The sequence below is a fragment of the Triticum urartu genome, chromosome 3, assembly GCF_003073215.2.
Source record: "Triticum urartu cultivar G1812 chromosome 3, Tu2.1, whole genome shotgun sequence".
In the NCBI taxonomy this organism is placed as follows: Eukaryota; Viridiplantae; Streptophyta; class Magnoliopsida; order Poales; family Poaceae; genus Triticum; species Triticum urartu.
This window is the reverse complement of record NC_053024.1, coordinates 738,398,747-738,425,189: the sequence shown is the minus strand read 5'-3', so window position 1 is coordinate 738,425,189 and position 26,443 is coordinate 738,398,747. Positions and strand designations below refer to the sequence as shown.

Sequence of the window (26,443 nt, the reverse complement as noted above, 5' to 3'; positions counted from 1 at the left end):
GGGTCGAGGGTCGAGAGGGGGTCTAGGGTCGCCGAGAGGGGAGAGGAAGACGAGGAGAAATAAATAAGAAGAAGAAAAAATAAGAAAAAGAAGAGGAGAAGAAGAAAGGAATAGAGGAGAAGAAGAGAAAAATAGAATATATATTCTATTTTCTCTTTTCTCCTCTATTCCTTTCTTCTTCTCCTCTTTTTTTCTTCTTTTTTTTCTTCGACACGTGGGGGGGGGGGTCGAGAACGCCGGACATTCATGAGAGAGGCGAGGAAGAAGGGGAAGAAGAGGAGAGGAAGAAGAGGAAGTCTTCTCCTCTATTCTTTCTTCTCTTCTTTTTTCTTCTTCTTCTTCCTCTTTATTTTATCGGGAACGAGGGTCGTCGAGAGGGTCGCCGAGCGGTAGAGGAGAAACCCTAAATAGAAAGTATCGTCGGTGTGAGATACATGTACCGTCGGTGTCGGACACTACATCCACATCCCACAAGTGGCGCGGGCTTCGACGCCCACGTCACTTGTGGGACGTGGATGTAGTGTCCGACACCGAAGGCCACATGTATCTCACACCCACGATACTTGCTAGCTATTTAGGGTTTCCTCTACCGAAAAGAAGAGGAGAAATAAATAAGAAGAAGAAAAAAGAAGAAAAAGAAGAGGAGAAGAAGAAAGGAATAGTGGAGAAGAAGAGAAAATAGAATATATTCTATTTTCTCTTTTCTCCACTATTCCTTTCTTCTTCTCCTCTTTTTTTTCTTCTTTTCTTCTTCTTCTTCTTCTTCTTATTAGCCGGAAGTAGAGAGAGGTTTCCTAGTGTCAAAGTATTGAAGAAATCCATGCCTTCATCATTAGCCGGAAGTAACCAGGGCATGTTGGTACGAAGTTCTGCAAAGTTATTCTGGAATGGAGTCCCGGATAGAATAATCCGCTTTTTGGTACGAATTCAGCAAAGGCCTTCCAAATAGCGATATTCGGAAGGCTCTTGCTGAACTTTGTACCAAAAAGCGAATTATCCTATCTGGGACTCCGTTCCAGAACAACTTTGAAGAGCTTCGTACCATCATGCACATGTTACTTTCGCCTAATGATGAAGACATGGTTTTGTTGAATCCTTTGACACTAGGCAACCTCCCGACCCCTCGGCGATCCTCTCGAACATGAGAGGAAGAAGAGGGTCGTCTAGGGGTCGAGGGTTCCAGGGTCGTCGAGGGGTCGAGGGGTCGAGGATCGCCGAGGGGTCGAGAGAGGTTTCCTAGTGTCAAAGTATTGAAGAAATCCATGCCTTCATCATTAGCCGGAAGTAACCAGGGCATGTTGGTACGAAGTTCTGCAAAGTTGTTCTGGAATGGAGTCCCGGATAGAATAATCCGCCTTTTGGTATGAATTTAGCAAAGGCCTTCCAAATAGCGATATTCGGAAGGCTCTTTCTGAACTTTGTACCAAAAAGCGAATTATCCTATCTGGGACTCCGTTCCAGAACAACTTTGAAGAGCTTCGTACCATCATGCACATGTTACTTTCGCCTAATGATAAAGACATGGTTTTGTTGAATCCTTTGACACTAGGCAACCTCCCGACCCCTCGGCGATCCTCTCAAACATGAGAGGAAGAAGAGGGTCGTCTAGGGGTCGAGGGTTCTTCTCCTCTATTCTTTCTTCTCCTCTTATTTTTCTTCTTCTTCCTCTTTTTTTATCGGGAACGAGGGTCATCGAGGGACATAGATGTAGTGTCGTCATTGTCGATATATACCCCCTCCCGATAGCTTACTATGATTAGGTAGCTAGTTCTACGTTTGGCACTAATATATCCATCTGTCATGTTTGAATAATAATTGCCATGTTGTAAATATTTGTAGAAACTATGGACACCGCCCTAGACGAAGCAACAAAAGAAGCGTTGTTGCGGGACATAATCGCAGAAAGAAGTGATGCCATCTCGTTGTTTCTCAACGAAACCGGTGGTCTGGAAGGAGAGGGTGAACAAGCTGGCTACGGTGACCTAACGCCGGTGCAAGAAGAAGAACATGAGGACGGCTCCGGTGACCCAATGCCGGTGCAAGAAGGAGACCGTGATGACGGCTCCGGTGACCGAACCGAGTCCGGCCAGGTATATATATTAGTTAAGCCTATGCTGACTAGCTGATTGATGCATTCATTGTTTTGGTATGTACACATATTAATTAAGTCTTTGTTCTTTTTTCTAGCCCTCCGAATCGAGCACAACTTCGGTAAAGAGACGAGGCCCGAAGAAAAAGTTGAGCTCGGATGAAAAGTTTGAGATCACAGCAATCGCGCCCGACGGCCAACCTATTGAACCCCTCCGGACAAAGAGCGCATTTGTTGCTCAGTGCGGGGTTATGGTTAGGGACAAGATCCCGATAAGCATCCAGCAATGGTTTAAGCCGGCTACAGAAGACCCTGAGGTGTCTTAAGTCAATGATATGCAGAAAAATGATCTTTGGACTGAGCTGAAGTCAAATTTCACCCTACCGCCTGAGGATAATCCAGAGAACCCAGTTAAAGAGAAATTAATCAAGTCTTTTGCTCTGAAGAGGATGGCAGAACTATTCAGGAGGTGGAAGAAAGAGCTGAATAAGTTTGTCGAAAATAATGAGACACCAGAATTCAAGGGCAGATATGAGAAGATCAGAGATCACTAGCCCGCATTTGTGGCCCACAAGACATCAGAAAAGAGTAAGAAGATGTCGGCGACAAACAAGCAAAATGCTGCGAAGAAGAAGCTTCACCATCGCACGGGGTCAGGTGGCTACCTCGTAGCCCGGCCTAAGTGGTCCAAGACTGAGAATGATCTGGTTCATAAAGGGATCAAACCAGAGACAATTAACTGGCCAGACCGTTGCCGGACTTGGTTCTTCGGAGCTGGCGGAACACTGGACCCTGTAACAGGGAAGTGCATTTGGACGAACGATCAAATGGACATACTAGTCAGTAAGCTTAAGCAGTATATCGAAGCAGCGCAGGAAGGGACGTTCTTTCCAGACAGAGAGAATGACGAGCTCACAATGGCCCTCGGGAATCCTGAGCACCCTGGACGGACACGAGGCACGCCAGGCTCCATTCCGTGGAAGGTTGGGTTTCCGGACGCAGGCGGTTACAAATCCCATGAGAGGAGGAAAAAAGTGCAGCAGACCCAAATACAGGCACTGCAAGCAAGGGTAGACGCGATCGAGGAACGAGAAGCAAATCGCAGCAAACGTACTGCCGAAGCCTCCCCCGAAGCTACCCCGTCATCTCAGCGCAGAAGCAGCGTGGCTTCCACCGAGCTGCTTCAGCTGGAGCATGCCTTGATGGCTCCTGCCAGCTATCCCGTGGATGCTATAACGGAGTCTCAAAACTGCCACCTTATGACGCAATGGATGAATTTGAAGGTCAAGGCGGCTGTTGGCTCTGTTTATCCTACTGAACCCGGCGCAACTTTTCACTGCCGGCCGATTCTAGAAGGATATGCTAGGGTGATGGTGGATGAGATAACGGAGGGATTTGAGGACCTCTAGCTTGACCACCCTACCGGTGAAGGGGAGACTCGGCTGGGGTCTGCTCTGAAGACTCCATGCCTATGGCGGAAGGAGCTCATCAACCTTCCGAACTGGACGCCACCGCCTCCTCCTCCTCCTCCGGCGAGTCAGGGCACTCTGCCTCCACCGCCTCCTCCTCCGGCGAGTGACGATCAGGGCCCTGGGCCGGCTCCTTCTCCGGCGCGTGGCGGCACTCCGCCTCCTTCTCCGCCTGCGCCGACGCGCCCGAGCAGCCAGCCTCCTCCTTCTCCGCCTCGTCAGCAAGGGCGGAAGAGACCTGCCGCCGCTGCAGCTGCTCCGGCGCGTCGTAGTCCTTCTCCTCCGCCGCTTAAGCAAGTAAAGAAGACAACCGCTCTGTCTGCTCGGTCGGCGTCTAGCAGTACAACCAGAGGCGGGAGGACATATAGATTCGGTCCTTCTCTGAAGACTCCAGAGAAGTTACCATATGAGAGGACCCTGGAGGAGAACGCCGAGATCGCGCGAGAAGAAGTGAGGAACTTCTTTGAAGGGGTGAAAGCAAAGAAACATCCACCTCCGGAGGAGAAGGTAGATCGGGTGAAAGTGAAGTGCACTCTGGCTGCCCTGACAAAACCACCAAAGTCTGATCCGCCGAAAGGAAAATATGACCGCATTATTGGAAAGGAATTTGCCGAAGCGGAGCGGTCGGGAAGTACTGTCAGTGATCAAAGGCTGAAAGAACGACGAGCTGGGAAACAAATTGCCCAGCTCGGCGAACAAGCGAAGCAATCGTGCCCCCCGCTCAAGGTGCCTAGCCACAACGTCGATAATGATCCGAGGATGGTGCTCGGTTATAGCAATCTTGCAGATTACCTGCCCGACGAAGTACATTATGAACCCATGGAGGTGCAGATACAAAGATACGAGTACGGGAAGCCTCTCGTCAAAGATGAAAGATCTCTATCAACGATGATGCGAAGATTGCATGATTGGTACTTGAAAATCTGCAGAGACTCTAGGGGGAGGAGTACTTTGTATGCGAGAGTTAAACCGGAGCATGACCTCGTTGGAATTGATCTGTTGCCTATTCCATTTGAGGAGTTCTATCAGTTTTTCAATCAATTGGCCCTCGATAAAATAACGGTCGCCTGCTACTGTCTGTAAGTAGTACTACTTCTGTCATTAAGTTTCTCTATATAGCTTAGCTCTTTCATTGCATGTATTTATAATCATCCTCACTATATTATGCAGATTGAAGATCGCCGAATTGAAGAAAAGACAAGTCGGTGATATTGGGTTCATTAACACATATCTCATAGATGCAACTCAGGTTAAACTTCATGCCGCAGCTACCGAGGTCAGCTTGCTACGATCGTTCGTAATAAATCAAAACAAAGATATAATACTCTTTCCTTACAACTTCAGGTGAGTGTTACTGTCTTGTGCGTATTCGGTTTCCCTTATATATTAGTCAAGGTTATAGTAATGTAATTGATGAGTTATGCATGTGTGTGCAGTTACCACTATATTCTCCTAGAGATTAAGCTTGAGCAGGGAGTAGTAACCGTCTTGGACTCTAAACGAAAAGATCCCAAGGAGTATGCGGACATGACTGAAATCCTCAAGAAGTAAGTTAAATCGATCATTATCCACCATATCAGCAACTTTGTTCATTTCCTGATATCAAGTAATTGTTTTCTTTGTCCGGCAGGGTTTGGAGAAAATTCACCAAAACAGTTCCGAGACTGCCGAAGGAGCTGGAATTTAGACACCCGAAAGTAAGTACTATAGTAGCATGTTCCGCGCATCTCCTAGTGATTCAAGCGCTAGTTTCATCAATACCATTTAGCATTCTTGCCTATCAGTTTGATTGACCTCTATTTCTTGTAAAGTGGTTGTGGCAGGAACAAGGGAATGATTTCTGTGGATACTACATCTGCGAGTCCATCCGCCACACGACCTGTGAGCGGGGAGGGTACTCTAACGAACAATATGAAGTACATAAATAACAACATTCACAATTTTATTTTATTACCATCATTTGTGTTGAGTTTCATTCATTTATATATATATATATATATATATTGACCCCCTTCTTCAAATTAGATGTTTCGGAAGCGGGATGAACTCCTAGCACTAGCTCGCATGCGAGCAATTCAAGAGGAATTGGCGGCATTCTTTCTTGACCACGTGATCCCTGAAGACGGAGAATTCTATGTGGACCCTGAGTCCGTATGATTATATTTGTAAGAGATAATTATTGTATATATGTAGCCGGTAGTGTCAGATAGATATACGAGAACTTGTTGTTCGACAAATCTCTCGGAGAAGGAGAGGTGGTCGATATCACTTCTCTCTGTATATATGCATATATGTTCATGACGATCTTCTGTTTCCTTCGTTTGCTTACTAACTAGCTAGCGTGTCTAGTCCTCTCTATATACGTATGTATAGTACGTAGCGTCGACCAAGCACGGACATAAGAGAGGACACTTCTCTCTATTAATTATAACTAGCTAACACAATATATGAAACACCTAAATTAACCCCGCAAAACCCCCAACCCCCCCCCCCCTTTCAAAAAAAAAACAAAAACCCAGCCACAGAAGTGCTGACGCGTGGATGCCTATTGGTCCCGGTTGGTGCCACCAACCGGGACCAAAGGGTCTCCTGACTGGGCTCTGCGCACTGCCCACGTGGAGGGCCTTTAGTCCCGGTTCTAGATTGAACCGGGACTAAAGGGGGGAGGTATTAGTACTGACACTTTAGTCCCGGTTCCGGAACCGGGATTAAAGGCCCTTACGAACCGGGACTAAAGGCCCTTTTTCTACCAGTGATCTGTCTATCCTTGACCCAACATTTGAATCTCCCAGAGGGTCTGTCATAGTAACTAGGGATCTGTGTTCTTTAGTTACAGCTTGGATAAGTCTAAGATCTGGTGTCCATGGCGATCGAGACGAAATACTGGATTATGGAATACTCGATGGCCTCTCACACGTCACAACCTTGGAGTTGCATGCAGCATTACCAGAGGTATGTTTTTTGTTCAGGTTCTTCTCTGTTCACATCCATCCTGGTCTAGCTGGATGTTGTCGGTTGCGTTGCTAGATGTTGCATTATTACGGACGGGACGTGGAGTATGTTGATCACGAGCTCACAGGAGCTCGGAATCTCGTACGTCAGGTATTGCATTGCGATTTGGATAATTCAATGTAGCGTCATGTCGAGGGGCCATGTGGGACAGATTAATCCAGATATACAACTGTATACGCACCTGCCTTGCGGGTCCCTGGTTACACGGACGTTTGCACGCCATGGACGGAACGAGGCAGAGCCGTGGCTCGACATGTCGCCGGCGTCCTAATCCGTTTTTGTTTTGGCCGGTAACGGCGGTAGTGACCGGAGTTAATGCGCTAGAGGGGTTGGTCGTTGGCAGCATCTACCTCCTACCTCCAGACCTCGCTTCCTCCATTGCCGAGAGCGGCGACTCCGTGGAGAAATCTGGTGCAACAAGGCGATGACCCGCTGAGGGAAGCATGGAATTCTTGATGCAGGTATGGGTCTGCTTGCTGCTGCTGCTCATTGGACACCATTTTGTTATAGAAAACTTGTCAGAGATCTGATTTGGCTGCCTCCTATCTTTGGAAGCAGCAGGACTTTGCTAGAAGAGGTGAACGGGAACAACCTGATCATGGAGAGGCACCGTGAGGACGCCTTCTTTGTGCTGCAGCAATGCCTTCGCTGCTCTTTATCACCTTTGCTTGTGGGAAACAGCCCAAGAATCTTGATCAGTTATCTTTTTTGCCAGTCAATAGGACAAAGGAGAAGGAAATCAAACATGAAGAATCAAACCCTTCTTTGCCAAAAGAAAAGAAACAAGCAAAGAAGCTGCGTTTGCTCCGGACGTGGAGTATGTGATCACGAGCTCACAGGAGCTCGGAATCTCGTACGTCAGGTATTGCATTGCGATTTGGATAATTCAATGTAGCGTCAGGTCGAGGGGCCATGTGGGACAGATTAATCCAGATATACAACTGTATACGCACCTGCCTTGCGGGTCCCTGGTTACACGGACGTTTGCACGCCATGGACGGAACGAGGCAGAGCCGTGGCTCGACATGTCGCCGGCGTCCTGATCCGTGGATCAGATCCGGCGCTGGCCGGTAACGGCGGTAGTGACCGGAGTTAATGCGCTAGAGGGGTTGGTCGTTGGCAGCATCTACCTCCTACCTCCAGACCTCGCTTCCTCCATTGCCGAGAGCGGCGACCCCGTGGAGAAATCTGGTGCAACAAGGCGACGACCCGCTGAGGGAAGCATGGAATTCTTGATGCAGGTATGGGTCTGCTTGCTGCTGCTGCTCATTGGACACCATTTTGTTATAGAAAACTTGTCAGAGATCTGATTTGGCTGCCTCCTATCTTTGGAAGCAGCAGGACTTTGCTAGAAGAGGTGAACGGGAACAACCTGATCATGGAGAGGCACCGTGAGGACGCCGCCGGTCGTAGAGCTGCCGGCCAGGACGGTGTCGAGTGCTGATGGCCAGATTTGTGCCGAGGGCGCTGATCCAGGGGCAGGCAGTGCAGACAAACCTCAAGCTTCAGAGCACTCCATCCAGCAAGTTGACCAAAAAACATCTGGATGGACGCAAAGGTACGAAGATTAGTGGTGGGAACTAGGTTTGTCTGTCATTAAGCATTGTGCTGACCACGCAGGATATATTGACAGTAAATCATATATACTGTAGTAAAAATCTGAATATGTTGTTGGTACGAATTAACTGAAAAGTTATATGTGGCATCATTAGGAGACATACTGTTATAGATACTAGTGTCTAAACAACAAAGTGTATATCCACTTGGGTAAAGATAACTAAGTCTGCACAATATGTATTTACAAAATTACTAGTGAATGTAGTTTCACGGCGTACTGAACTATACGAATGAACTGAAAATTTCTGGCATACTTTCTCGACAATGCAAGGTCTGAATTGGGGCTGCCGCACTAGGCAGAGGCGATTCGGAATCAGATATGGGAAGAGCAGGCTGAACGTATACCGGACAATGCATGCAAGAGATAGTATGTGGCTGCACGGTATGAATTTTTTGTGTTCATTTTTCAAAGTTTCTGATTTGGGCATTTATCGTTTTTGCCATGAATAACTGAAATCATGCTGATCAAACTATTTTCAGGGGAAACCAATAGTTGAAAATACACACACTTGTCGGTGTGAGTGCCCCGCCCTTACAAGATTGCTGCGTTCGAAGGACAATGGGTGGTACATAGCGGAGCATCGTGATGAGCACAACCATTTGTTGTCCCCCTCCTATGGACACACAATACACTGGCCATCGCACAAGCATATCAACATGTACAGCAGGGATCTAGTTAAGCAATTGTGGCAGAACAGTTAACCTTGCAAAGGTGTACATCATAACTGGGAGCTTCTTTGGCAGGATGGAAAATGTACCAGTTCACGAAAAGAGCATTGCGTAGTCTGTGTGGCAAAATTAGTCGTGAGCAAGCAGAAGATGACGCCAGGAAAGCAAAAGCAAAGGTGTACAGCATAATTGCTTCCAGGAACTATGCTCAAAGGATCCACAGTTCACATGTCGAGTTCAGGCGAACAAAGAAGGAAGGATCAACACTGTAATGTGGGCAACTGGCAGCAGCAAATTGCAGTACAACTTCTTCCGAGATGTAGTAACATTTGATACAACCTACAGGGCCAATCTATATGACGTGCGGTTTGGTCTTTTTGTGGTTGTTAACAACCATTTTCAGAGCATTATACTAGCTGGTGTGCTGGTTCGTGATGAGAAGGTTGAAACATTTGAGTGGGTTTTCGCATAATTTATCAGGATAATGGGCGGTACTGCTCCACAAACAGGTATCATGATCTGAATTGCTATGTGAATCATATTAAAACTTTCTCCTGTAGATCATTACAGACCTGACACTGAAATGATGTGTTTGATTTTCATATCAAAATCGAGCAATGGTAGTAGCAATAAAAATTTTGATGCCAGACACAACTCACAGATGGTGCAAACGACACGTGCGGAAGAATGCAAAAGAGTCCTTGGGTCCTTTGTACTAAAGAAGAGTGACTCCCTTCCTGAATTTCATAAGGTTATTAATCACATGGTGACCATAGATGAATTTGAAGAAGCCTGGAAGTATCTTGTGGAGAAGTACAACCTGAAGAACTACACTTACATGAAGTAATTGTATGAGATCCAACACAAGTGGGCGAAGCCTTATTTCAAAGTGTATTCTGTGCTAAAATGACGAGTACATAGCGGAGTGAAAGTGCGAACCACATGTTGAAGAATTATGTGCCTCCTGGATGCCTGATGCATAGTTCGTGAGGACGTACATGCATATAGTTAAGAGATGGACCCAGGATTGCCGCACCTAACTCAGTACCAACGGCGGCCGTGCTCAGGAGAACCCGTTTAGTTTCAGGCATTTCAATATGTATATGCACGCAATGGAGCTTGTGCAGATGGGAGACACCGAGACAGTAGTGTAGAAGCATATGAGCACATGATAAAACTGTTCAAGCATTGTGAGGCTGAAATGAAACCATACACAGAAATGAGGGACGGCCTAGGACTGGAGGACAGGTTGGCTGAGAATGGAGATGTTCTGAATCAGGTTCAGTCAGAAGGCGTTGTGTTGGCTGCAATAGTAGGTGGACATGTTGATATGGAGAACGGTGGCAACAATTCAACACATAAATTGGGAAATATGCTTGTAGATTTTATTACCTCCAGCTAAGCGCAAGCAGATAGGGAGGCCTACCACAAGTATGGATAAGGCACCATACAGAGGGTTGAGTAAACGGACCAGATTCTGCAGCATTTGTCGGCGAGAAGGCCACAAGAGAACAACTTGTCCTGATCGTGGTGATGTACCGAAACAACCACGAAAGCTGGCAAGATGCAAGAATTGTGGCGTCGAAACAATTGTCATAAGGCGGGTGAGCTGAGACGGACGTAAATGTGTGAACTATATGACCAGGGAATGTCATGAACTTGTGGTCTATTTGTATAATTAGAATTTGTAGCTTGTTTGTTGGACATGTGCTTATAAAATAATTTGCTTTCCATCAGACCTTGCTTTGACAGTTTATAATGTTTAATGGATTCTATGGCATAGTTGGTAATGACTCTAGTATTCATAAATTAGACTTGTTCAGTGTGAGTGTATTGATACTACAGGGTTTGCAATGTTCAGAGGGATTTCATGCCCAAATTTAAGATTCTGCATGATCTTTTTTATTTGAATTACCACGTGTCAAGTACATGCAGCAGATGCATCTGCATGGCTTCAATCAGTGGCATCAGAGGGTGTGTGGGATGGGTTGAGCTTCGTTCTCGCATGGTGCATCTGCAGTGAGCAAGTCTGAAGAATACAGACATGGAAACGACTTCTCGATTCAGGTATGCATTGCCAGTCCAGTGATTATCCATTCGCTAACTGTAAGTACACGTAGACTGATGTGGTGAACACTGCAGGCTGCTGCATCTTCGGAGGCGTCAGTCAATCAACGAGAAAATCCTGAACCGGCAGGGAGTGCACACTCGGTGCTTTCTTCACTGTCGGATTATGTGCGCACATGGTAACTGACCATTACAAAACCATTTTGGCCTGCGTGTTAACAGTTTGTGTGGTGTTCAGGATATGAGTGAAGGTGATGGTAGCGACGCAGAGGTAGCGAACAAGCTGAATGGTGGGATCCAACTGCAAGAGTATGCAGTTGTAGAGGAGGGCCATGCGGATCACGATCCAGCGTCTGCTAACTCGACGGCCATCTCTGAAATGGGCTTGCCGGTGGACGTTTGTCCAGAATCTACATATTACCGGCCCACCTCATCCATCTCTATCTGATCCATGTTGATGGTAACTGACGGAAATACCAGGGCGTCAACTGAGTTGTGGGCCATAGCACATAAAAAAGAATATAGCTGAATCAATGTACCTGTGCGAATGCCTGCATGTGCACTTATCACGAGGTGAATTGTCGGCACTGATTCCGGGATCACTGCAGCCCGGGCTCACATGAGCACTTTCGCATTATTAGCTGCCTCTTGATAATAATGTAAGACGCCATTTACATTATTTTTCTAATCAATTATGTCGCCTAATCTCATCTTTGATGAATATGAAGCTCACACTCGAGAGTGGTTTGCAAACATGCCCGGTGTTCGGCAACCTCATAAGGCTGGTGCTGGACGAATGGTGCATGGCCTCCGACTTCTCTCCGCTGCTCTTCATTCTCCGGCGCTCGCCTAAACTGAAGGATCTGACCTTTAAGCTTGGAATGGTAAGAGTACAGCTGATTTCAGATATGCCTATGCACTGTGGGTTTTTCTTTCCCTGAAAACTTTGACTAATGCTGTACCACTGCCTTTTTGGCACGCCACAGAAGCAGTGTGTACTGTGCAAGGATGCTGCTGATCATGATCTGGCTCCAAGGAAGGAATCCTCGTCGGGCGGCTGTCCAAGGGTAGAGAGGACCGTGATATACTGTGGCAAAGATGATCTGAGGGTCAGCGCGCTTGTGCAGGTGCTGCTACCGATTGTTATCCCAGGTGGAGAAATCAGCATCAAAGGTTACTAGAAGTATCCTATGCATGCCTGGGCCCCTATGACTGACTTTTGCTAGTGCTATGGATGTGCACGTATGTTAAGAAGTGTGTTAAGTTGTATCTCTTATTAAGTGCTAATCTGCTATTACAACAAAACTTGCTTGTTCTTTCAAAAGCATTTCTAGTTTGACCTCGTGTCCTGCCTAAGCCTTTACACATAATTCCTTTTCTTAACAAGAGAGTCAAGCATTTTTGAGTTCTCATCGCATGCACTATAAAGCATATTCAGTTCGAAATGAAAAAATTGTAGTAAGGAAACAAGTTTGGCTAATATACTGCCTGAACATATATAGCAACATCGCAGAACGACAAGAAAATGAATTGGAACAAAGCAGTCAATAGTGTTTTCTCGAACTCACAATCAGATACTCCCTTCTTCCCATTATGTCAGACGTTTTTTGACACCAGTATATGATATGACATATGAAACATCAAGACGATTGGTCACCATTAAGGGTTATAAGTCTGACAGAATTATATTAAATAGTGTTGAAAAATATGTGCAAGAGGGAGGACTGATGCTACAGTTTGCCTCAAAACAATTTTTCTGACTTGATTGCATTTGATTTCCATTTACAAAACGCCAGTGCAAGTTCCTATTATATAGGAGGCGTAACTGATGGGCATCTTCTGAGTGTCTTGGGCTCATTTTTCTTAATCTAGTAGCATCAGCAACGTAGCTAATACTAGATGATGGAGCCTTGGATTTTTTTACCGCGTGACGATGCTGATCTGCCGCCAACAGATGGAGTGACAGGTCTATATATAGTAACGAGCATCGAATTTATGAACTTTTTCAAATGATCGATCGCTGGTTGATGGTGATCATTTCAAAAAACCGTGGAATCATTTAAAAAATATGAACTTCTTCAAATGAGCGAACTTTTCAAAAATTCATGAACTTTTTTCAGAATCCAACCTTTTCCAAACGCATGAACGTTTTAAAATTTACAACTTTCTACTAATTTTGTGAACTTTTTTAAAAATCCTTGATTTTCATTCAAAATCCAAGATTTTTTTTCAAATATGTAATTTTTCTCAAAATAAAAAAAAATATTCTTGAACTTTTTCTCAATTCATAAGCTTTTTTTTTTAAAAATGAACCTTTTCCAAAATACAGGATTTTGTATTTCGACCAACATTTAGAATTTAATAAACGGAAAAAGTTGGATTTTTCGTAAGAAAACAAACCGAGCAAAATATGAGCAGAAAAAAAACCCAGTGAATAGACGTAGCGAGTAAAGATTGATTTTAGGGAGAAGCTAGCGATACTGAGCAAGCAGCGCAGCGACCGAGCGAGCGAGGAAGCCGAGACCTTTACTAGGGAATAGAAATCATACGTACACCGCGAGTGACACGTCCTTCTGTATGGGCCGCCACATTTCAGGTTTACTAGCACACATGCTTGTGCGTTGCAACGGGATAATAAAATCACATGCCTCTAGCTTAATATAAGAATGGATCAAAACCCCTGCATGTCCGTATTCTCTAGTTCAATGTGGCACTCATTAATTAGGGCCAAATCAATATTTTTTTATTGGCACGCGCCCACAATTTTTTTTCAATTTTAATTAACCAGCATATTCTCTTTTATTGGCACATGGAAGCACCACCAACAATAATTTATGGTGTCCCTTACTCTGTACAAGCCGACTTAGCTCGATGTGCCGGATGCGGAGCAGGCCTAGTATGGGAGTGATCGAACTCACAACCTCAAAGACCCGACCACATGTTGCTAGCCGCTCAAACAAACGTGTCGTGCTAACCAGTGGTCAGTGTGAATATTTAAGAATATAATGGAAAGTCAGATTCGAACATTTTTATTTATTTGTGTGAACTTTTCAAAAACTAATAACAATCAACTGCCAAATATACTTGGTAACCTGAAATTTTTTCCAAATTATAAGAAACTTTTTGAAAATTCCATACATTAAAAAACACGAACAAAAAATTTGAACAGAACATTTGTTGAAACTCACAAACATTTCTTAAAAGCATGAACATTTTATAAAAATATGATTTTTTTTAAATTTGTGAACAATTTTTGAAAATGGGAACATGTTTTAAACATATAAAAGAAATTTGTAAAATGTGTGTTTTAATGCAAAAAATATTTTCAATTTTTGAACATATAAATAAAAAAAAATATTTTTCAAATTTGTAACATTTCTTAAATCTTGAACAAATTGTAAAAATCCACACATTTTTTACAAATGTTAATAATTTGCTAATTCTGAAAAAAATCGGAATCAGAAAATATTTAAAATTGGAAACGTTTTTTAAATAGGAACACAATTTTGGAATTCAAAACATGAACTACAAAATATACTTATTTGCATGAACAATTTTCCAAATTTCGAAAAGTTTATGGAAATATCCATACATTTTTGTATAAAGCAGGAATAAAAAAATTGAACGGAACATTTCCGGAAATTCACATACATTTTTTAAAAACATGAAAGCTTTATAAAAATACGGACATTTTTTAAGTTGGGAACAATTTTCAAAAATGGGAACATTTTTTGAAAATTCAGAAGAATTTCAGAAAAATGTGTTTCTGTAATGAAAACATTAGTTTCAATTTTTTGACAAATCGTTAAAACCAGAATATTTTTCGAATTTGGATTTTTTCTGAAAAATACAAACATTTTTTAGAACATGGGAATAATTTTTAAAATTTGAACAAATTTGGCACGACAAAAATAAAATCAAATTCCAAACATTTTGTAATTTGTAACTTTTAAGACATTTGAATAAAAATTGAAATTACGAAAAATTTCTGACTTTTCATAAAAATGTAAAAAATAGACTTGAAATTGGAAAAAATGAAAAATGAAATAGATCACAGAAACAAATGGGCCACCGTGTCTTGGGCGCTCCAGTGCGTAGCTTAAATTATTTTCTACAATGTGCGGGAAATAGGATTTTTGTATTCATGCGTGGGCAGGAAAACATGGGCTGATTTTACTGGGCCATAGCGCGCGTGGCCCACTATGAAATTCTGCACAAATCGTTTTTCCTTTGCTAACAAAGGGACCTAAAAAAGTTTTGTACCACCTCGGATAGAAAAAAAATCTTTTGGCGGTGAACGGATGAAAAAAACGCAGAAACCTGTTGTCTCAAGGTTTGCCCACCTGTTGTCTCAAGGTTCTGGAACCTTACCTTAACCTGTTTTTTTCCTTTTTCCTTCTATTTTCTGTTCTATTTTTTCTTTTTCTTTGTTCAAATTCGCAATATTGATAAAAAAATAATAAATATTTTTGAATTGATGAAAATTTTAAAAATAACAAGCGATTTTGAAATTCATCCGCATTTTTAAAGTTGTGATTATTTTTTGTTCCAATTTGACCAAAAAACTGAAATTCATGAAATAAATTTGAATATTCACTATTTGGAATTCGAGGATTTTTTCAAAAAAAATTGTAAACATTTTTAAGACTTTTGAACTTTTTTGAAATTACTGAAGAAATTTGAACTCATATTTTTTAATTTTGATGCACATTTTCTTGCATTCACCGAGATCTTTTTGAGAACATTTTCAAGATCACGACATTTATTTGAATTCTTGAATATTTCTCAATTCCTGGACAGTTTTTGAATCTGCAAAATTGTGAAAGAAATTCATTAACATCGTGCGAATTCATAAACATTTTTTGGAATTTGCGAACAGATTTGCAAAATTCATTAATATTTTTTGAAATCAGGAACATTTTTCAAATATCCAAATAGCTTTGCAAATTCATTAATTTTTTTTGGAATCATGAACAATATTCTAATTTGAGAACTTTTTAAAATTGCAGAATTTTTTTTGAACTCACAAGCATTATTCCAATTTGAGAATATTGTTAGAAAGTGTGACTTTTTAAAATTAGAATTTTGTTCGCAAATGCGGAAACAATTATTAGTGAAGCAAAAAAGGAAAACAGAGAAGAAAAAAATGGGGCCGATCTAGCTGCTCCGCTCACTCGGAATTGTTGTTGGGCCGCAGCTTATTAGCGCGATCTAGCTTGCTCCGCTCACCTGGCTTAGTTTTTTCTCTTCTGCACTAGCTTCTGGTTGTGTGGATGTATAAAACGTACATGAGTTAAAAAAAAAAGATTCATGGTTTAGAAAAGTTTAAAAATCTTCAGAAATACGAAAAAAATCACGAATTTAAAAGTATGTTATGAATTCGAAAAAGGTTTGTGAATCCTAAAATAAATCATGAATTTGAAAAATGTTCATGAATTTTTAAAATTTCAAAAGTAATATATATATCTATAAGGGCTTCCTGCTTTAGTGTAATGCATATCTATTAGCGCTGGGACCATAATATATAAGGTTGACAAGCCGGATGTTCAGATAATGTTTAGGTATGGTTATGACAATCTATTGATAGTAAAGATCTCAAAGGTCATCGGGAAAATGATGTTCAGAAATAAAGTTGGCTGAGATTACTTGGTCCTCGGAGTGGATGTGCGTCGCCACTGTATCTTGGTGTGTAAGATTCTACGGACATAAATTGGGTACTTCTCTTTTTCAACAAAGAGTTCACTTTATTGATTCAAAATGGAGCATGAAGAGTATACATAACAAAATGTGCATATCCGACCTTTGCATAGTTAGTATACACACATCGAACATCAACACACAAAAACACGCCAACACCTAGAGCCATGTAAGAAGTGTGTGTGGGCGTAGAAAGAAAAGGAATAAAAAGGCCCCAAAGCGATTAGATACGCTATTGCCAAACTGCTGCAAATGACCATATCCACACCAACCATCTTATGACACCACATGAACGAAGAGATTTTTCAATAGCAAAGTCTTTAGGAAGGATGCAACACTCAAGCATTGTCGTCACCGGATTCAACCACCAAGGCAAGACTCTCGTGTTTCACCCCGAAGAATCAATCCGAGCAATGCCTTCATCAAGGCGACGACATAAAAAACATCACCATTACTAGGTAGAACTAGCTCAGGTCGGACCTAGACTTTCACCCCGGAGTTCGTTACCATGTGCTGGAGTAGCACCACCATCAAAGTCATTAAAGTGTGCACAGTAAAAAAGAAGTCATTAAAGTGTTGCGATCATGCGATGCGACCGCCATCACTACACAACCATCCCTCTATGTCAAGCCTTCGTATATAATTTGATCATCGAAGTCAACCACTGGATCTTGAGAGATGACCGCTCCCAAAGATCTGTTGGTGACCACCGCCGCCGTGGACCCATAGGAGGTCAATGCAGTGCAGTCACCCCCTTCCTCGGCTGCATTACACTGCATTGACTTGGATCACCACCACCAAGCACCATCTGACAATGACCATCTAAGCTCCGAACTAACGTTGCTCAGATCCATGCAGTCCAAGGACCCTCACACACTGGATCTGTCACATAGGGCGCACAAGGCCTTGGATCACCTCTTTGCCAGATCCGTGTTCCGGCGGCTTCAACGAGACTGTGCGAACGCTGGGGTCCCTACTCTAAGCACCAGGACAAGATATCCACACCCATAGCCGGTGGCCACGCCGGACGGCGGATGAAGACGACACAACGGCTGGTCGTGGCCTCGCAAGCCGCCTAGAAATGTCGGTGCACGATTAAGCATGTGGAGATGGTGGCTTGGAGGACGCGGGGGGAGGAGGGGAGGAGAGGAGTTGGGGGTGGCGGCGATTGGGTTCTTCTTCTTAAAATAAGATGTGCATGGTCTTCCCTGTCATATTTCTTTTGCAAGATGTTGTACAAACATTATTACGAAAAAATATTAAACATGACACATTTAGGGTATTGTTATAAATTCCATCAGGTCTTTTGAGTACCCTCTTGATCATCGTCAATGAGTCATCGTATATCTGGATACAATTATGATGACGTATTGACTAACTCAAAAGGAGAGTGTGCTGCCAGAAACTTTTTAAGATAGCGGTTGTAGACACACGGCCTCTCTAGTTGAGCTAGATGTCCCGCCTTGCTTATCGTTTGCAACGTCGCTTTCTCGCCTAGCTCCCTGCACCCATTATTTCTGAATTAGTAAATCTGTTCTGGGTGGGTGAAAATATAATGATGAAGGCGCGCACATAGTCGTTTTCTTACTCTTTCAAACTCTCCCCATCCTCTATGGGGAAGAAGTTGTCATTCTCGCCCCATAACAGGAGTATATTCTGCATGCAAGATAGTCGTCAGAGACAAGTGATTGATGCTTATGTATACAATCGACAAGAGATCCATCTGAGAGCATCACTCATCAAACATATTATGAATGGAATGTTAGTTATGAAAAGAAAACAAAATAAATTACACCTAGGTGGGCGTTAGATGTAGTCACTTCCCTTGATAATATCTATTCCTACGTATTATTATTGCAAATAGCACCAAGAATATGCTGAAAAAAACCCTGAAAAAACCTGCTGAAAAACAGGCGCCGACGCCTCTTTGCCCCTCATGTTCACCATATCGTCCAGCATCTCGGCTCTCTCCTTTCGGTTGTTATACATCACCTGCACCCACCATGAACAATTGAGCTTGCTTCTTAGTTCTTACTACAAGACTAACAACTAAGAGCATCTCCAGCCGTTGCACCCCCCCCCCCCCTCCCCCAGGAGGCATAAAAATCATCCCCTGGGGGCAAGTCGGCGATAGAATCGGCGCTGGGGCGATTGGGCGTCTAGTCATCGCCCCCAGGCGCTGAGATTGGCCCAGTTTTCGGCCCACTTTCGGCGAATAAAAGGCCCCATATAGACGATAATCGGCCCATATTCGGCGTGGTTCGCCGTGGCTCGGCGTTCAATTATGAACATAATTTTTTTATCACATAGTTCATCAAAGAAAATCAAATAGCTCAATAAAATAGTGCAACAACAAAAAGTTCAATACAAATTATATTGTTCAATAAATAAAAACTCATATTTCATCACACGTCGAGCCCGGCGTCGTCCTTGAGCCTCCATAGGTGCTCCACTAGATCATGCTGCAGTTGATGATGCATCTGTGGGTCTCGGATCTCCTGACGCATACTGAGGTAGGCAATCCAGGTTGCCGGTAGCTGGTGATCAACTTCGGCTAGAGGACCCTGCCTGTAGTATGGTTCAGTGTCAAACACTGGCTCTTCCTGTTCGCTCTCGATAATCATGTTGTGCAAGATGACACAACAAGTCATGATCTCCCACATTTGATCTTTTGACCAGGTCTGAGCAGGATAGCGGACAACAGCAAATCGAGATTGGAGCACACCAAAAGTCCGCTCGACATCGTTCCTGCAAGCCTCCTGCACCTTGGCAAAGTGGGACTTCTTTCCTCCTGGCACATCGTTTGAGATAGTCTTCATAAATGTAGACCATCTCGGATAGATGCCATCAGCTAGGTAGTACCCCTTGTTGTAGTGCCGCCCATTGACCTTGAAGTTCACCGAAGGAGAATAACCTTCAACAAGCTTGGCAAAGACAGAGGAGCACTGCAGCACATTGATGTCATTGTGAGTTTTGGGCAATACCAAAGAAGAAGTGCCAAATCCAGAGGTCCTGTGTGGCCACCGCCTCAAGTACCACACTGCAACCGTCTTTGGTGCCTTTGTACATCCCCTGCCAAGCAAATGGGCAGTTCTTCTATTTCCAATGCATGTAGTCGATGCTTCCAAGCATCCCAGGAAATCCTCTTGTTGCATTCTATGCAAGGATCTGAGCAGTGTCTTTCGCATTGGGTGTTCGCGAGTATTGCGGTCCAAACACTGCTGGTGGACTCGGCCATGCGCCCATAGTCGTCGAGTGAATAACCGGGAGCTCCGTATGCAAGCATCCTCATCGCTTCGTGAACTTCTGGATCGAGGTGAATCCAAGTTTGCGGGTGCAATATTTCTTGCACTTGAAGTAGCTGTCGAACTCCCCGATGGAATTCACAATCCTAGGGAAAAGCTTTCGGCTCATCCGATAACGGCGCCGAAATGTTTTGTCGTCGTGCAGTGGAGCGTCGGCGAAGTAGTCGGAGTAGAGCATGCAGTAGCCTTCGAGATGATGCCGGTTCTTTGCTTTCACCCGCCCCGGCGCCGAGCCACCTCGCCGCGACTTTTCATTGCTCGCCAACAGCTGAGCGAGGGCGGCGAGCACCATGAGATGTTCTTCCTCCTGGACGTCGGCCTCGACTTCCTCCTCCAGCAGCGCGACGAGCACTTCCTCGTCATCCGAGTCCATCTCGTCGAGGCAGGCAAATCGCCGAACACCTTGCGTGCCGGCGGGCGTGTACCCGCCCCTAAACTGCCCCTCTGCAGCCGGAAACGGCGGCCGGAAATGCCCAACTGCCGGTGGAGGGGCTGCCTTGGCGAACCTCTGCTATTTTTCCGGCGGGGATTGGCTATCTAGCATAGAAGGGCGGCGGGCGGCGCCGGGATACAGCTAGTGGCGGCCGAGGGCGCGGGGGGTGGGAGGCGAGTCGGGGAAGAAAGACTTGACTTTTCACCTGACAGGGTGGGCCAGCCGCGCTTTTCCCTTGCACCGGAGCCCTCAATCGCCCCCCAGTGCGCCGGGTTCGGCTTGCGACCGCTGGGCCCAAAAACAGGCTAAACCGGCGCTTTTCGACATCCTGAGGGCGTGACTGAGGCGTTTTTTTGACGCCGGCGTCGAAAAAGTGGCCTGAGGGGCCTATTGGGGACGCTGCTGGGGATGCTCTAACAAGAGACAAAACCTTGTGTACTTCGGATTACGTACTGACCTTGAGGAAGTCCTTGAGAAGGCGACGGGGAAACCACACCTTCATGTGCATGGCTGTGGAGAATAGCCGCCTTAGCTGGCCCACCGTCTCCGGCAGCATGAGCTCTGTGATTGACCGGGCGCTGAGCCTGCTCAGTAAGGCGTCCTTCATGGCGCTCGTGTACGTGACGGTGCAGCCGGAGACAACAACGGAGCGGACGAGGCCTGGGCACGCCGCGGCCATCTGTAACGCCACGAGCCCACCGTAGCTGAACCCGACGACGGTGCAGGGCCCCGCTACGCCGAGATTCCGCAGTGCCGCCGCGAGGCATCGCGCCTGGAACGCCACGGAGCGGTCTGGCGACCGCGACGTGGAGCCGCCGAAGTGGACCAGGTCGGGGACATAGACGTCGTGGCCGCACTTGGTAAGGGCGCCCACCTGGAACCCCCACGTCGCCATGCCGTCGCCAGCGAAGCCATGCACGAGCACCACGGGGTGGTGCTGATTGTGATTCATGTGCGACGCCTTGTTGTGGTTGGGCAGCCAGAAGTTGATGACGGTGCCGTCCTCCTCGTCCACGGCCACGGCATGCTGCCGGAGGCCAGCGTTCGTTGCCAGACGGGCCACGAAGTGCTTCCTTTATCACCTCTACCCAGTTCACCATCCTAGATACTGGACGTACGAGCTTGTTTCTTGCTTAATGGCGGCTGGCACTTTTTTCTTTTTCTTTTGACAAGTCGCTTTTGAGGTTAGCTAACCACTATTGTCATGTGGTATGGCGGTTGGCACTCTAATTTGTAGGCAAGAGCGAGCAGTAATCGCCATTTGTTCTAAGATGACTCTTCTCTCTGTCACTGTCGAGTGTAGGACTGTGAGTTACACATGCAGAAATGACAACAAAGTACCCATTTTTTCTCTCGCCTACAGTTTTTTTTTCTGATTTGTATGTTTATTGTTAGTAACTTACTCGATACGTTTTCTGATTTGTTTGTTTATTGTTTGTTTGTTGTTAGTAACTACACTATCTTCATCGCCGTCCATTTTGCAAGTAATGCTACAATATAGTTAAGTGTATTAAAGACATACCACCTATAATATTTGGTTCTTGTTAGTAACTTACTCGATAAGACCTGTTCTCTTCTTAGTTGTTAGTCTTGTAGTTAGCAGACCTCTCTCACAACCAACAATTTGTCCATAACTAATTATTATCGTGTAGTTGTGGATACCGATTTAAGTTTGGCACTAACATGTATCCTTCTTCATTAAGATATATACATGCCTATACATGTAGACATAGCTTGAGATGGATGAGGGTGAAGGATACACATTTTCATAATTCGAGTATTGCCTTTCCTCCGTCTCACATCTAGATTACTTAGTTCCGGGATACCTCTCACACAACAAAAAACTGCCCATTGCTAATTATTACATGCTAGTTGTCGATACTGATTTGAATTTCGCACCTAGGATCCACCTCGCCTCTGATGGACATATGCCCAAGATTATGATGGATATATACCCATCCATATAGGTAGATATAGCTTTAGATAGATGAGGATGAACAAAGATATGACTTTTGGGTAATATCTTTGCTCCATCAGGCTTCTACATTAATTAGCTCTGTCAGACCTCTCCATAACCAACAATTTGTCTATAGTAAATTATTACTTGATAGTTGTGGTTACTTGTTTAAATATGGTACATAGGAGTCACTTCGTCACTTCATCCATCCCTGTTTACATAGCTTGGGATAGGTGGTGGTGAAGGAGACAAATCTCAAGTTCTGAAGTACGACTGTTGAATACTGTACCAGTTGCCAGACCCCTCACTTCTATCTCATTCCCATCTCATCCATTTTGCAAGAAAAAAAATCTTTAGTTAAGGGTATTACAAACTACCAACTAACAACTAACAACTAGAAATAACACTCTATTTGGTCGTTGTTATTATATTGCAACCAATTATTTGTCTGTGGTTAACTATTAGTCCTTGATACTAGTTTAAAAGTTGAATAGTGCATTTTTTTGCTGGAGAAAAATATAAGACCATGTGGACAATAGTAGGATGAAACTTCTCCTTACCCTCTATGCCACCTAAAGATGACGATGTCAGCATGTCGTACAATTTATTAGTTTGTGTTTACATGTCTCTGTGGATTTTTCCTAGTGATTGCATTTTGATCAATGTTCAGAATATCACTTATTGTTAGCGTTTCGGTTGGCTTATGATTAGAGATTAATAGAAAATCGATAGATTAATCAATTTTATAGGTTTACAATTAATCGGTTAGATTTTCTTGCAATTCCCAAGTTCCAAGCACTAATAAGGTAAAAATGGAAACATCCATGAGTGTGCTCCAAGCCTTTAATTGGACAACACTACATCAATACATAACTACATATTACATGTTGAACAATAAGTCAATGACAAATAAAAGAATACAATAGTACATAGATGTTTATTGAATGAGGGCTGAAGTGTGATGTGGGGGAAACTGCTGAAGAGAAGGAGCTGTTTTGGGTGTTCTGTTCACAGAGTTCCGACCCGATTAATCACTTGTGAGAGCAATAAATCAGCCCAAATTATAATAGCAAAGATAAGGTATGATCTTAGCTGTCACGACCAATAAGCGATAAATCAGATGATAAATTGTTGAATTGGATGATATTATTAACATTGATTTTAATTAAAAATGTGTGAGTGAGAAGTACTAGCATTTAGCAATGAAATGGAGAACAAACATTCGAACATTATGCATAAGGGAAACATGTAAGTAGAATAGAAACGATGAATGGGTAAATGAATGTGTGGAACATACATACATTAGTTGCAACCACAATACAAAATATCTCTTCTAGAAAAAAATCAATATTATCTAAAATTTAGGTTTTCCTACGTAAACATACCTAAGCAACATCAAGTTCTAGTAGAAAAGAGGGCTTTGGTTCGGGCCTGACCAGCCCATTAGTGCCGGTTCAGCCACGAACCGGCACCCATGGGGGCATACGTCCCGGTTCGTGAGCCTAGGGGGGCGGCCGGGGCCTCGTGGGCATTGGTCCCGGTTCATCTAGACACATTTGTCCCGGTTCCTGGCACGAACCGGGACCAATGGGCCTCACTCTTGGCGCACATACATTGGTCCTGGTTCGTGGCTCGAACCGGGACAGAAGGGGGAGCTTTAGACCCGGTTCCAGCCACGAACCGGGACAAATGAGTTGCCTATATATACCCCATCACCGCAGTAGAGCACTACACAGTGCTCTGTTTTTCTGGCCAGCGACGAGAGGGCATTTGGGTGCTCTAGCTCACCTCCTATGCACATGAGGTGTTCGATGAAATGCCCGAGCCACACTAGTTAAGCTTTCTCCTCTCGAAGCTCGGCCTTCAAGCTCCATTTTCCCCAAGATTTGCATAGGTTCAGCGGTCCGTCACGTCCCGTCCCCGTCTTCACCGCCATCGATCGCCCGCGTCGATCTCGTCGCTGGCACCACCGTGGTGAGCCTCTTGTTCTGATCTTCTTTATGAAAGAACATAATTCTTACTTTAGATAGATACTTGTCTAATTTTCTTACTTTTATTATTGCTTGTTATTATATAGTGCGATGGTTTTGGTATCTGCCCCCGTCAGCCCTCGTCCTGTCTATGATTCAGATGTGGTATATATTATCTTTTTGTAACTATTTGGTTCATTTATTGTTTATGACAATTATGCCGACCAATGTGACATAGATTTTATTTATGTAGGAGGTAGTTGAACCGGAAATTCCAACCGACCCTATTGTCGAGAGGTTAAATTTAGTTGAAGAAGAAAACAATTACTTGAAGGAAAAAAAATTGAGGAGGAGGAGATGATATTGGAGTTTCATGTTGTGGATGTCATCGATCATCACAAGATCAAGATGGATGCAATGCGGTTGAAGATTAGAAAGATTAGAAAATATGCCATTCATACCGAGGCTTGGTATCATTATGCCGTTGGATCAATTTTTACCTTGGTGTGATTATGATCGCATTTGTTGTTGCATTGAAAGGTTTTACATAGTTTCAATGTATGGTTTAACTAGATGCTCTGGAGAGCTATATGTTGTTCAATGAGAACTATGTATGTACTTTGTTTTTAATGTGATGATGAACTTCTATTAATTTGGTCACTTATCTATCCATGTGAATCTGTAATGGTTTTTGACACACATAATGTGATGATGAACTTCTATTAATTTGGTCACTTATCTATCCATGTGGCTTTGAATGGTATGTGGGTGAAATGATGATACCATGCCAACTTTCAACATTTTCAGAGTTCATTTGTAGTGCTTTTCAATTTCAGGGTCATTTAGTGCAAAAAGAATGAACTAATAGCAAAAATAATGAACTTAAAATAATAAATTAAAATATTATGTTATGATCAACTAAAACAAAACTATAATATTCTTCAATAGCAAAAACAATCAACTAAAAAGTTTTTATAAAACTCTAATAGCAAAAGGAATCAACTAAAAAGCTTTTATAAACCTCTAGTATTTTTTAAACTAAAATTATATAAAATTTATGAAACTAAAAGCATGAAAGAATTATCAAAACAAGAAAAGCAGAAAGAATTATCATAAAGAATTTTTTGTTAGAAACTTTAGTAGCAAAAATAATTTACATAAAGAATTTTTTGATAGAAACTAAAATAACAATATCTGTTTTTTAATATAATGATAAAACGCAGAAATATTAAATAGCAGGAAAACGAATCACTCAAAATATATTTTTATAGTGAAGTTATTCACAAACTAGTGATTCACACAAATTTCAAAGAATTTAAATTTAAATTATTCAAATTTGGAACCTAATGGCACTAACAGGAAGTTTATAATTATTCCGACCTAAAAACAAAAAGAATAAAAAAATAAAGCAAAAATCAAAAGAAAATAAATAATTCAAAAAACAAAAAAAATACTGGAAAAATAAAAAAATGCCGCCTATTGGGCCACGTGGCCTGCATACGACTAGAAACCCATCTGTATGGGCCAGGATGCAGGCCCGCAGGCCCAATAGGCCCAACATGGCAGTGACAATGATAGGCAAGTATTGCCTGCATATTAGAGAGGAGCTCAGCACCTGAGCCGCAACACAGCTTATAAACAGGTGCTGAGCTCTCTCAGCTAGCGAGGTGGGACTAAACTCCCACCACACCACCGATGTGCCACCCTTTGGTCCCGGTTGGTGGGATGAACTGGTACGAATACCCCCCTTTGGTCCCGGTCCCGGTTGATGGCACGAACCGGGACCAAAGAGGGGTATTGGTCCCGGTTGGTGCGACGAACCGGGACCAAAGGTGTGACTATATGAGCCAGCACTTAGAAAAATTTGCCCAACTGCTCCCATTCTCCCCCGACGCCGCCAGGCCGCTCCTCGTCGCCATTGTCGACGCCGCGCCCTGCCCCGACGCCGTCCGACGCCGCCCGCCGCCCCTCCTCCGCCCCGACACTGCCCAACTTCGCCGCCACCGCCGCCCTCGACGCAAACCGCCCTGCCGCTGGCGCCGCTCCCCGCGCCCCTGCGCGCGCCCGCCCCGACGCCGCCCGCCGTGCCCCGCCACCCCCTGTGAGCACCTGCCTCGCGCCCCTTACCTGCCTCCCGCACCTGCGTTCCTGCCCTGCC

General features: G+C 43.9%; 1 long non-coding RNA gene and 1 pseudogene across 1 annotated transcript; one reads left to right on the top strand and one right to left on the bottom strand.

The window, feature by feature from the left end:
• The first annotated feature begins 7,426 nt into the window (after nt 1–7,426).
• On the top strand, nt 7,427–8,429 carry LOC125546355. The gene is made up of 2 exons (XR_007300615.1): nt 7,427–7,811; nt 7,909–8,429. It is a non-coding gene; the product is annotated as an uncharacterized LOC125546355 (long non-coding RNA).
• A 9,548-nt stretch (nt 8,430–17,977) lies between these two features.
• On the bottom strand, nt 17,978–21,458 carry LOC125547388 (annotated as a pseudogene).
• Between the last annotated feature and the right edge of the window lie 4,985 nt (nt 21,459–26,443).